Genomic DNA, 13,730 nt, shown 5'->3' on the forward strand with positions numbered 1-13,730 from the left:
GACAAATACTTCATATTGAGTCTGTCTGAAATAATTCTCTTATTCTTTATAAAACTTGTAATTAAAATATTATAATATAAACAACGAAATATGTAACATAATAAAACTTTTGCGTTAATCATTTTACAGAATACATTCGCTTTCCAATTCAGTGATGCAAGTTCGCAGTAAAACATCGCCTTTTTGTAATGAGACTGTAGTTGAAGTGAAGAATGTAATGTGAGGTTCAGTTTATACAGTTAATAAAAGAGCTCTAAACAGCTGGAATTACATTGAGAATTGATAAACGCTTATAAACAAACAGTGGTTTCAAACACGAATGTGTTGTTTATTCATCCATCAAATAATTAGAGAATTGTTTTTATTAGACTTCTTCTTACAACTTCTTATTTTAAATTCTTTAATTACTACTCATAATATTAGAACTCTTGTTACTTTTTCTAATGATTATAATTTTAATGGCATTAATTTTCGATCTGAAATGTATTATTCAAATGCCTGGAAATCTTCTAAACTATTTAATTTCCATTAGACAATAGTTGAGATAAAATAATGGCCTAATTAGAATATTACAGGCCATGTCTTTTTTTACGTGGTACGATAAAATAAATGTTTGTTATAAAAATACTTCATATAGAATTGAATTAATTTTAATTTTCCAATTTACAGTGTTATAAAACTATAAAAATTAAATAATACATTTTTCGTACTCATAACTACGAGAATCATCAGCAAAATAACAAAAAAAAAATAAATAAATAAAATCAATTTAATCAAGTGCATTAATGAATGCAATTAATTAATTTTTGTTACTTTGGTTTCCTAACGATAGAGTGAAATTTCCTACTGCCTTTACTGCTGATGCAGCTTATTTGGGTTACAAATTGCTTATGATCACTGAATCACATCAGTCGTTTCTATGTATAATAATTGTAGTAACTGTGAGACAGATGATAATTAATGAAATCTTAACCAGTTTAGTAAAATTTTAGATTAATTTTTTTAACATGGAACAAGGCAGCGTTCTCAGATTCTGCAGATTCCAGGGATGAAATATGTAATAATTTCTGATTATTTAACTGCTGAGTTTATTTTCCCTTAATTTTTGCAGGATATTAATTAACGAGGACCACAGATAATCTTATGCATTGATTTTTGTTATCTCGTCTCTTATTTATAGCTTGTTACAGTTTATTGAGGTCTTGTGTCTATACTTTTAACATCTTAAAAATATTCACTATAATTTTTTTTTATTTTTTACTGTAAGTGCAGAATTATTGTAGTTTCCACTATTGTCAACCTCCAGGGATCAAATGCAAGGATTTCCTTAAGCAACTCCTATCCTTGGAACAGAGAACCTTATCAGGTGTATGGGTTATTAGCGTACTTCCAAAAATAAGAACTAATCCGAAAATTTACACTATCTATTTTTATCTTCATAAGCCATACGAAAAAAACGAAATTCTATTGGGCTAACCGTAGATAAGTAAATAATTTCTGGATCTGTATAGGAAAAAAGACATCCCTCCTTTAACTACTGAATTTAATTTCTTTCTATAATTTAATTTCCTGAAAACCGCTTCACCTTTACTGCATTTATGACTGAAAGAAGAAGACAAACAAATTAATGATTTCATCAACTTAAAACTCTATCTATGAATTTGAAGCTTTCAAGCTGAATTAACAATCATTTGCTCTTGCAGATGGTCTGAGGCTAATGAACTGTCTGGCTGGCAAGCCCATTGTCTGTAACGGTAGATTGAAGGCTTTCTTCCACTACATGTAACATCGACCGTGAGATATATCTTCACTTCATTCATATTTAATTTCAATACAGATTAAATGAATATTATTAATATAGCTCAAGAGTTTGTTTGGATGATTAATAACAATAATTTTCAGTTTTAGAATACCATCAATTCTAGTAACTATTTTGGTTTATCATAAGAATAATTTTATAAAAAATGATATTGCCAGCTAAGAGAAAATCATTTTTCTCTTATGTCACTGTTATATACGACAATAATATCATCCATTCAGCAGTACATTGATTCCATATTTTATTTAAATAACTCAACTGGCGGATTTTTGTTATTTTTGGTTTTAAATTCAATCGATTACGTTGGTTCAGTATTTTTTTTTAGTATTTAACCAATTAAACTATGTTTTAATGCGAAATGGTATAAGATTTTTTTTTTATTTATTTGCGATGGGACAAGCAAGTATGTATAAAAAAATATTTCATTTTGTTTTATAAAAACCATAGCTGTGTCATTGTGGTTAATTAATAAGCAAGCATGAAAAGGGATGTTTTATGTGGTTTTTAATGATAAAAACGTTTGTATATGATTGTCAGGTTGTGGTTAATCACAAAATGTTCATTTCAGAACATATTTACACAATATGCAGAATACGTTAATACAATATGCAGAATAAGTTAAAATTCAACAGTAATTCAACTCTATGCACAGCAAGAGCAATATTCTTACGTAGGTAATCATACTTAATATGTTTGTAATATTACCATAACTGTTGTATTAATTTCCAGGTAAATTAATGAAAAGAAAATATTTAGTTCATTACTCTATTTAAGTTTGAAAACATCAGTATATCTTCATTGAATAACAAATTACCATAATTTATTTCGTCTTTAGTGACTGCTTTTACTAGTTCAGCATCACTGTCATGTTTGACGATAATCAGTTAAAGATTAGGTTATGTTGGGCATTATAAGATTCTTTCGAAGCTTAGAAATGTAAAGAGAAATTTCTTTTTAAGTAAATAAATTATTACAAAGATAAACTGTTATAGGTCAATAAATCGTTAATTTTTTTTCAAATTGAATCCTTAGTCAAGTCCAACATATTTTTCCTGTATAACGTGTTTTACTGAGATATTAATAGCGATTTTATCACTGTTAAACGTATGATAGTAGAACCTACATAATCTAAAATTTGTATCTCCTCAATTTGTAAAAAAGAAAGACGGGTATTGAAGATAAAGACTGAATTACAAATGAATATCGAGACAAAAATAGAATGGGCCAAAAAAATTAAGAACTGACTAATAAAGTAAAAAAACCAACTGAGAAATACTGACTAAATGAGCAATGAAATCTCCTGTTACCCACACATAAAATTTTATTAATCTGTTTTAAATAAGTTTTTATGTTTTAAATCGCAATGAAAAATGAATTTACTTGTTTTTAAATTTCTAGATCTTCGTCACTTTGCCATTCCATTTCAAGTTATCAAAAATAAACTAATCATCTTGTACTTGTGAATGAAAAGAACCATATCCTGCACCTCATTAACTTACTATAACTTATAAACTTTTCAAGACCTAGCTCATTCTGAAGACTAAAATAACTACTGAACATTTATTGTTTTTGGAGTCTTAACTCTTAAAAACTTCAGCGGTCCTTCACTGTTAAAATTAATGCTATTAATGGGTATTATAATAATAAGTATTTGCTCCTCTTGCCCTGGAGTTAACAAATAATCTTTTGAGGATAATTAAAAGAGAACCCGTTTGGTTTCATTGGATTTTTTGTACTCTTTGACTTGTAAAATCTTTGTTTAGACTTTAATTGTAGCTATTATCAGAAATGAATCGCAAAATATATGAGAACTATCCAGTTGATCCTTAATCAAGCTTTACTCCTATTGAAGTAGTTTGAAAGGGAAACCCCCTTTCAAAGGATATTTCCTTTTATTTCTTTTTAATGGCTGTTGACTTAATTTTAATTACACTTCTATTAAACTGGTAAAAACTTTAAACCTGATATTTGGTATTTGTTTTCTGTAAATAGACAATGTTAAAAACTAAGGACTTTAATGTAAAAGTAAGTAATATTATTTTTTATAGCTTCTAAATTTACTTTTAATTTGATTTCTCCTGATTGCTATCCAGTAAAAAGTATTGAGGTTAAAATATCAGTAAAACGACCATTTGAAAAACCTAAATTTATCGCTCCATTTTTATGTATCATTTAAAAGAAACCCCAAAAATTTCAAAATTTCCCTCTTTACAATTATTTGATAGGGTTCCAGTCCCAATTTTTTCATATTTCTTGTAAAAATTGACCGTGATATCAACAGAAGTCCATTTTCTTGAAATAAATGATGTAAAAGTATTCGTATGAACACATCAAAACAAATTAAAAAATACCCTTTACAAAATATATTTTATGAGGTAGAATGAGCTGTGAGTACATTTTTGTAAAATCGTAATTGAATTTTTGTTAAATAAAATCAATTTTTCATATTTAAATATTGGTCAATATTAATTACTTTTAAATAAATGCAGATATAATATTTCAACCATTAATAGTTTTTTGTTAAAATATCACTTCTTTCAAGCTTATTTTTAATTTTACGACGCATGAAGTAACTAATCCGTTGATACTGCCATGTCTAAAATATAAAAATATTTTTAATTAGTGCAAAATTTGTTATTCTCGATGCCCCAAATATCTTAGTTTTGTCTGGTTGCTAAAATGTAAACGAATTTCAAATAATATATATCTCCGCTTTAAAAGTTTTTTGAAGAAGTACACATTTTACTTTTACTCATAATAAAAATGATTTACAAAGGTCAATAGTGGAAAAAATTGAACTTGAGAGATAAATTACTTTCCTATTTTGTAGATTTCTCTAAGAGGAATAGACTAAAAACGATAGGATTTTGATACGTTCCTTCAAATTTTAGCGTTCCTTTACCTAATTAATTGTTTGATTTTACTACAATTAAAAATCTTTATTTTTAGTTTATTAAATCTTTATTTATTTATTTTTTTTAACTACTAAGAATATAATATACCGTAGTTATGTAGTTATATCCAAAGATTCTTGGAAATTTCTTCAAAACATAAAACTCACCATTTATCTTTCCAAGACTGTGTGGCATCTAAGATCCAGGTGCTACATTTTTCTCATACCAGAGTGAAGATGGATATAAAGTTAAATGTTAACTACCATTTTCTACCATTAGTTAATTTTTTTTTATTAATATTACATTATAATAATTATGGTTGTTTATATCTATAAACGAAATCATTAGGCATTTAATATATACATTATAAATAAATTATTAGTTATATACTAATAATTTCTACAATAATATGTTTAAAATTAATGTTATTTAAAAATATAATTAATGAATAACACCGGCTGTAAAAAAGAGAATACTGGTTTTAATTGGTTAAAATATTACTTGAATGAGGTGTACAGTGTTGATTTAAGGCTAGAGTTAAAGAGCAAAAACTACAGTTTTAATTGCGGCTATATTTATTCCCCATCTTTTTTTTTCTTGACAGCGGCACTAACAAAAATAACGATTCCTAAACAAAAAGCCTTCTTCGTTATGCAAAGAAGGTTAAATATATATCTGTAATTAAAGTTTAACGTGCTTTCCGTACAGATTTTAAATGTGATCCATCAAATGAAAATAACTTTCGTCGATGGCAAAATCAGTTTGAAACTATTCGTCTATTTTTTTGTGTAAACTATTTGTCTGTGTAATAGGAAAGAATACGGCACGACATAGGGTGGCTGAAGAAAATGTTTGACAATTTTTCTGCGCAATTCAAAAAATTTGTTAGGAAGGCAGACGCTAACCAGTAATTCCGGTCATGACGGTTATGAATCTTTTCATGAAACTTTTACATAAGCATCCACACCGTTTACAACTGTTAAAGATTTTGACGCCTACCGACTACGCAGTACGTGCCGACTTTGCAATTGAAATTTTGCAGCTTGAAGATGATTTTTTTGGTTGTATTCTGTTTGAGTCAATTTTGACTCAAACAGAATACAATCAAAAAAGACAAAAATATGAGTAAAAAAAACTGATGAGTCAAAATTTCATCTGTGTAGAAAAATTAACTCATATAATATTGGGGCCGGAAATTCCAATAAACTTATTATATGAAAACGAGTGATTTTTCTTTTTTGCTTGATAATATCGCTACCCCCAAAAATAGTGTTTTCCTTGCAATATCCCGGCGGGAAATTTACGGTCCGTTTGTTTTCATTTAACCAAGCTTGACAGTAGTTGCTTATATGGATATGCTGCGTACATGACTCTTTCCTGAACTACAAGATGAACCGTAGAATTTTATTTGGAACAAGATGGTGCACCTTCTCACTGGCATAACTCTGTAGGGAATAGTAGAATGTCATTTTCCTCACCACTGCATCTATCCGTTTTACCGGCAGAACTTGTTTGCAGTGGCTTTCACTCAATCTGACCCCACCTGATTTCTATTCATTTGGGATATTATAAAGGATCTTGCGCATGTGTCTCCGCTACGTACGATCTACCTGATTTGAGAAACAGGATTGAAGCAGCTATCGATTCCATTGCTCCCGGTATGCTGATTAAAATATGGGACCTCGTCTCCTATCGGTTAGATGTGCGTCTCGTGACGAAAGTAATTAAATTGAAAACTTGTAGGGAAAACTATTATTAGTTTTTCAGTATATTTAAGATTTATTACTAGAAGTCAAATTTAAGAAATATTAAATAGCTTTAAAACTCTGATAATTTTTTCTACAATCTGTACAATTTTGGTAAAAATATTCTTAAAAGTTGGTAATATGCACAGTTTAAAAATTGAGTATAAATATTACTGTCTGTAAAGTAATTGAAGTTATTTACCAAATCTACTGTAACTTTGCTATAAATTTACTACAAATGACCGATTTAGGAAAACAGACCTATTCTGATTCACAAGTGAAAGTAGGGTTTAAAAAATAAACGAATTAGCTAGGCAGTAGAAAGAGAAATAAACAGTTGTTTGTACCCTTTATAAACATTTGTATTACTGGAATTTGTAATTATTTTACTATTGGCTGAAAAAATTAAGAACGCTATCTGATAGATAGATTAAATAGATTCACATTTATAGCCAGGTTACATCGCGCAAGTCCCATTTTTAAGTAGAAATTATACTCTTAATTTTTTCATTATCAAAGATTTGAAATTCTAACCGGGATGTAACGGGTTATTCAGAGTATTTTATTGCTTTTGTGAAAATTTCATAAAATTTAGTGTTTATATTGAAAGATTCACCAGTTCATCGAACGACATCCATTGTGAAATGATAAGAACTGAGCCATTATCTGGATGGCCCGGGCTTTCGTATTCAATCTCGGCAAGGCTTGGCATTTTTCATTCTCTAAAAAATATAAAATAGAAGTACATATACACAGTTTTGGAGCTTTGGTATTTATTACGTAATTCATATATTAAGTATCTAATTCAAATAATTTTAATATTAAATTGAAATTCAGTACTGCACAGAAAAATCCTTGTAGAAAAACTGAGAAATCTACTAACACGGAAAATACCACTCGTAGAAATAAACTAAAGCTGAATTTAATTAATTAATAGATGGTTTTCTAAGAAGATAAAAAATTAAATTAAAATATTCTTTAAATAAGTGTAAGATACTTTCATAAAACCAGTGAATAGATTACTAAACAACGAGTGAAGGAGTACGTTATACACTCCTTCACACTTTGTTAAATTAAGCAGTTATGTGAAACACACTAAAAAGTACAATAAATTAACTTTAATTATATATAAATTATCCTGTAAAGAATGTATGCAATGGACCTGTAGCTTTTCATTTCCGGCCGCATTACATTTAAATCTTAGTGATTCAGTACAATCAACTCCATTGGATTTCTTTGTACTCGAGTAATAAGTAATACATAAATTGTATTACTTATTATATTTCCCGTTCATTAATTAAATTAAACGTAATAAATACACTTATTTTGTTATAAACTCCAAAATTGGTAAATCAAAGTGAATTGTTTTCTTCTATCAGAAATGTGTTTTCCTTATCCAGTCTATAGCTTTAGTCATCCTTTAATGAAATCGTAACTTATATAAACATGTATAAAAAAAAAACTTATCCTCATCATCTATTTTCGTAAAAATTTTTAAAGATTGAGACTAAGTTTTTTCCTAAATTACAATTACAATATCAAACTTACAAACGAAATTAAAAATTTCATATTATCACATAAAATAGAGAAAAGAATATGGATGTTCCTTTTCATTTCATCTAATATAATTTGTTAACTGCTGAAAAAAAATTAAGTTTAGCCTTTCATTTGGATTGTTTTAAAATTCCTGAACTAATTACATCTTACGTTGGTGAAAATAATTAATTATGAATATTTTGCGTACTAATCTGACATTAATATCATTTAATTAATATCTGACATTTATAATTTAATGAAAATAGGTATGCTTAAAATTTCCAAGACTATAAATTTAGTTAACATATGTCAATTCTAATGTAGTATATCATTTCAATGAGCATTTGTAACACTTAATTTTTTGTAGATTTCCTGACTAAGCCTGACAAGAAGTAACCAATTTGTTGGTATGTTTCCTTGAAAAAATGTACTACACAAATAATCTTGAAGATATTTTCCAGTACAAGAGGTTTATTTCTGCTTTGACTTTATCAGTACGATTAATTTTTTTTGTATTAAGAAAATATTACATACGCTGTGAGAGAGAGAGAGACAAAGCGAAAATATATATGAACAAAAAACGATAAATGGCCATGACAGTACAACAATGGAATTACTAATACATCACATATAAACAAAATATTTAACTAAATATTTTTAATTTTTTATTTAAGAAAATAAAAAATTGTTAATAATATAATTTTTTTCTATTTATTTATTTATTGGTGAAATTTTAGTCACCAGATGATATGTAATAGAGCAGGAATGTTTTTATTCCGGCTCTTACTAAGTTTTTGTTTTTTGTGTGTTTATTTTTTCGTGTTCTTGTTCGTGTTTTGTTTTGTATTCTTTTTTCGTTTATAGAATGTTTCACTTAGAATTTTTTATTTATTTCGATAAAGCGTAGTTATGGACCAGTTACAAGCTGTTACTCGTAGCAACGGTGGATCATCAAATGCAGGCAACAACATATTACCCCATGTGAACCCTACCCTAACAAGTAATGGGATACGTGGGCTAAGAAAGGTACGTCGGAAAGAAGCTGTAGAAAATCGGGCCCGTGTACTTTAATTAGAGATGGAATTGTTGAAAATATGAGTGACGTGTCACGAACAGAAAGTGACGGTGACATTATAGACTTTAGTGAGGCAAACCCTCACTGCCACGCAGCACCTCGCATACAAACCGAAAAGGTCAGGTGGCAGACCGATGAAATTCTGGTAGCGAAAAAACGCCAACGCATGCATTACACAGAACCTTTTAATCGCGTACAATTAGCCAATCAATCTAGTTTTAAAGTTCCTACATCTAACAAATTTAGACTTCTTGAAAACATTTAGAAAATGAAGGTTTTCATGCAAAAACATAGGTAACACGCAAAAATAAAGGTAACGTAACCTAATTCCGGTCCGTGCGGGAACCAGGGACAAACCCCACTCCACCACCCAGTCCCACCATGGTGTCTCGCGTGGCAATACCAAGTAACGATCAGGACCGCCACCGGCGGAGAAAATCCAACCCCCGGTCACACGGGCTACCATATTCCGGCGGCGGGGCCACCCCCATCAGCGGGAGCCTTAAACCGAATCACAAACAATACAATTATAACCGTGACACGATGCCAGTGCGCCACCTCCAACAAATCTAATGCCTCAGTCGGAACCCAAGCCACCCGGGATCCTACCATGATCGAGTACCTCGACTAAACTCCCTCTGCAGACCACCTGCATACCGCAAGATCGTGAAGAAATCCAGCCACTGTAGATCATTCCTTGCGGATCACCCTGTTAATACGGAAATCCAGAAAGGAATGTATTCTCTCAAGTTCTCTAACAGCTCGTGAACGTTCGACGTCGTATCGGGAACAGACGTAGAGGATGTGGTTCACTGTATCATTAGTCCGACAATCTGGGCATTGTCTTGAATCTACCAAATGAAACCTAGCCTAAAAGAGTGATTATATCACTCTTCTCGAATCCTGGCTTACAAGTTGGAAAATAAAAATAAACGAAACAAAGTCAAAGCACGTCACGTTCACCCTTCGAAAGGAGAACTGTCCACCTGTTTCTATATTAAATATTCCAATTGCAAGTTCTCAAGACTGTAAATATTTAGGTTTTCATCTTGACCGATGACTTACCTGGGCAAAACACATCAAATCTAAGAGGATACAGTTGGACCTCAAGTTTAAAAACATGTAATGGGTAATAGGACATAGATCTCGGCTTTCAGTAGAAAATAAATTATCCATTTATAAATCCATTTTGAAGCCTGTTTGGACTTACGGGCTTGAATTGTAGGGTACAGCAATCAACTCCAATACTGACATACTTGAACGCTACTAGATAGAAACACTGCGAAAAATGCTAAACATGCCCTGGTACATAACCTCATATATAATGATTTTAAATTGCAAACCGTTCGACAGAGAAATCTCTCTGGACAGTCTACAACATCAAAATCGTTTTGATCGGCACCCAAATTATATGGCAGTCAATTTATTGAATAACACAATCAGTGATTTTTTAATATTGCTGAGAAACAATAATTTTTATTTGATTTATCGTTTCCATTAGGGGCTGTAGTCCGGCCTTGTGGAGGGCTCTGGGAACTCTGAATTAATTTAACAGTTTCAACACAATATACTGGTAATTTTTTGATGAGTGAATACCCAGAAAATTCTTCAGATATTTTCCAAATCTGTTTTTAATCCCAGTTTGATACGAAATAGGGGCAAATATATTTTTTCTAGTTTAACTAGTGGCTCAGGAATAATGTTTTTTTTTCCACCAGGAGTTAAATTCTCACTTTCTTACACTGCTTTCCTACATATTTGGTGATTCTTGTATTGGCTATCCCAATCATAAGTAAAAAACAATATTTTGTGTAACCTAACTTTGTGCCTGATAAAAGAAGTATTACTTTAAACTCTCCCCAGTTATATCATACATTGCTTTAATATTAATTTCATAACTGTATGGAACAGAAGATTATTTTATTACTATTGCGAAAGGAGAACTACGTTTAAGCGAAACTTGGGGGAATCTATGAAAACGCGCCACTTCTCAGGCTCATGAACTTGGTCTAATTGTAAGAAAAGCTCACTAGTATTTGAACAGTATACTAAGTAATTTTCTTCAGCAAAGTTTTGAGAAAAAATCTTTCTCTTGACTTCGATAGCCCGAGATTTTTGTATTTTTTTAAATCTCTTTCCGAATCATTTCGTTCGTAGTTATGATGTTATACGGTGTGGCTCACTGGAATGTAATTCCACGTTTACATCAGGATTGTCTTTTTCAATAATATCCGCTTCTTCATTGCTGCTTTCACGAAAAAAATTTATGGAACCTTTGGAACTAAAATTTATCACTCTAAAATACAGATTTGAGTGTGATGGTAATGGAAGTATAAGTTCAGTATATTTAGAGTTATTAGAAATTTCAGAGACATTAGTTAAGCAGAACCAACAATCGATTAAGTGATCCATTGGTTCATACCATAGGAATACCAAACGGCAAGCCGTTTTCGCTATCCTTTAAGTTGCACAATTACTGCATATTATTTGAGAAGCTCAACATGATCACAGTAAAAAACTATCTAGGAGCTTTTTTAATTAATAGGGGTAATGGTTTTCATATGCGATTTTATAATGAACTCATCACATATGTAACAAAATCCGCCTGAATAATTTACACCCTTAAGAAGTATAATGATACTTCACTGTTAACATAATAATTATAACACTGTTAAAAAAATGACCGGAGAATAATTTTGCGTACTATTAAAGCCAATGGGCTAACAAAGACAACAAGCTTTGTGTTGTTTTGAATTGTAATAGTTGATGAATTTTGTTTATGCACGCTTCAATAGAAAGATGTGATTGTACAATGACGTATTGTTTCAAGGTTAACAGCTGATTCATTAATTTATTTTTTGAGTTAAAAATATGTACTGAGCACATAAATATTAAGTAGTCATAATAAAATGAATAACATACTTTTATAATCGTGCATCATATACCAACAATTTTCAAAATTCAAGTTTTGGAATTTTTCAGAAAATAGGATGACTTCAGATGCGTTTTCAGCATTTTTATGGATATTTGTTCTTTATAACTACAAATAGTTGTAAAATGAGATTGTATCTGGAAATTTTTTCCATCCTCGCCATCATGAAGAGCAGATATGAACAATAATTCATTTTTTACGGCAGTTCTGTCTATTATAGTGATAACATTTCACATTTCGGATCCACAAAATTTTCTTATACACATCATATCGATTGTTTTGTGTTAAGTCTACTAGATTAATTGTTACTATTTAAAAAATATATAGTGAGCACTATGTATATAATTATATTTTGGAATAAGAGAAAATTATATGCCATAATTATTTAAGAACTACTCATAAAAGATAAAGAGTAGTATGAAAATGACATAAATTTTCTTAATTCATTAATTAACAATCTAAAAATAATTATATTGATTATTTACCAAAAAACAGAATGATTCAAAGAGCAACATTTAAAAAACTCGGTACCATGTAAGTGTTATATTAAACCATTTTGGTGAAAAACTAAACTAGTTAACTCTAACAATTGAACAAACTTTGTAAGGTGAAAATATGTAATAAAATGTTGGTTAATATTTATGACGCTAATAATGGTAATACTTTATTATATAATCACAATAAAATGACCAACGTGTCCACCTGTTTGCAACTTGTTGATATAAAAGAGAATGAAAAATCGATTACTTCCTACCGTATAGGACCTAGTATAGGACCCTAGTATTCTATATTAAAAATTTCTTGGTAATATAACATGTTTGACAAAAAGTAACATCAGATTTTACAAGATAGTAAAATTAAGGATTTTTATAAATCTGGTAGCAGCGAACAGCCGAAAATTACCGTTAGTTTTTTTTCTAATTAACTTTTAAAAATACGTTTAAATAAAAAAATTACCAACGTCGGAATATCAATTTTTCTCATTAGGCATATAAGGTAATAATATATATAGTAATATTTAGTATATCAGAAGAGGTAATCTTCATCTAAACTTTGAAGTAAGGTAAAGGATAACGTCAGAATCGATCTACGTACACAGTTGACATCTAAATAAAGATTCAGGAGAGAAAAAGATTTTAAGTAAAACTTATCTTAAATTATTATCAACAATTCGGCTGTTAAATTCAATCTCATATTTTGATCAAATGAAAATTAAAATAAAACTAATTAAGAGTACATTTAGAAGATGTTGTATTTATTAAACGTAAACCGTGTAGAGTGGAAAATCTAAAATTAAGCATGAAAATAGTAAATATGAACATATATTATTTATTTTCAATATGATAATTCTTATTCTTAATATTAAAATAATTATTTCTCTCATTTTTTGACACTCAGCTATCTTTCATACAAAAAAAGATAAATCTTCTAGTAGTATATAAGAGAAGGTTAAAGATATTTAATAAGACATTATGTCAAATAGAAAATGGGGGATAATTTAATTAGACTCTACAAAAATATAGAGGCTTAATTTCGATTGATATAAAATTTGTTACTTTTGAATTGCTTTTCATCTGTTGACCAACTTCTGATTCAGAAAAATTTATCTTGATACAATGTAATAAAACGGTTTATTTTTGCTAAATTCGGTAGCTCCATCGTCTATGCCAAAAAAATCTGCCTTCGGCATCGTATATTTTCACGATCAAAATAGAAATATGGGTCAGTT

Source organism: Lycorma delicatula, chromosome 1, assembly GCF_047948215.1.
Source record: "Lycorma delicatula isolate Av1 chromosome 1, ASM4794821v1, whole genome shotgun sequence".
NCBI lineage: Eukaryota > Metazoa > Arthropoda > Insecta > Hemiptera > Fulgoridae > Lycorma > Lycorma delicatula.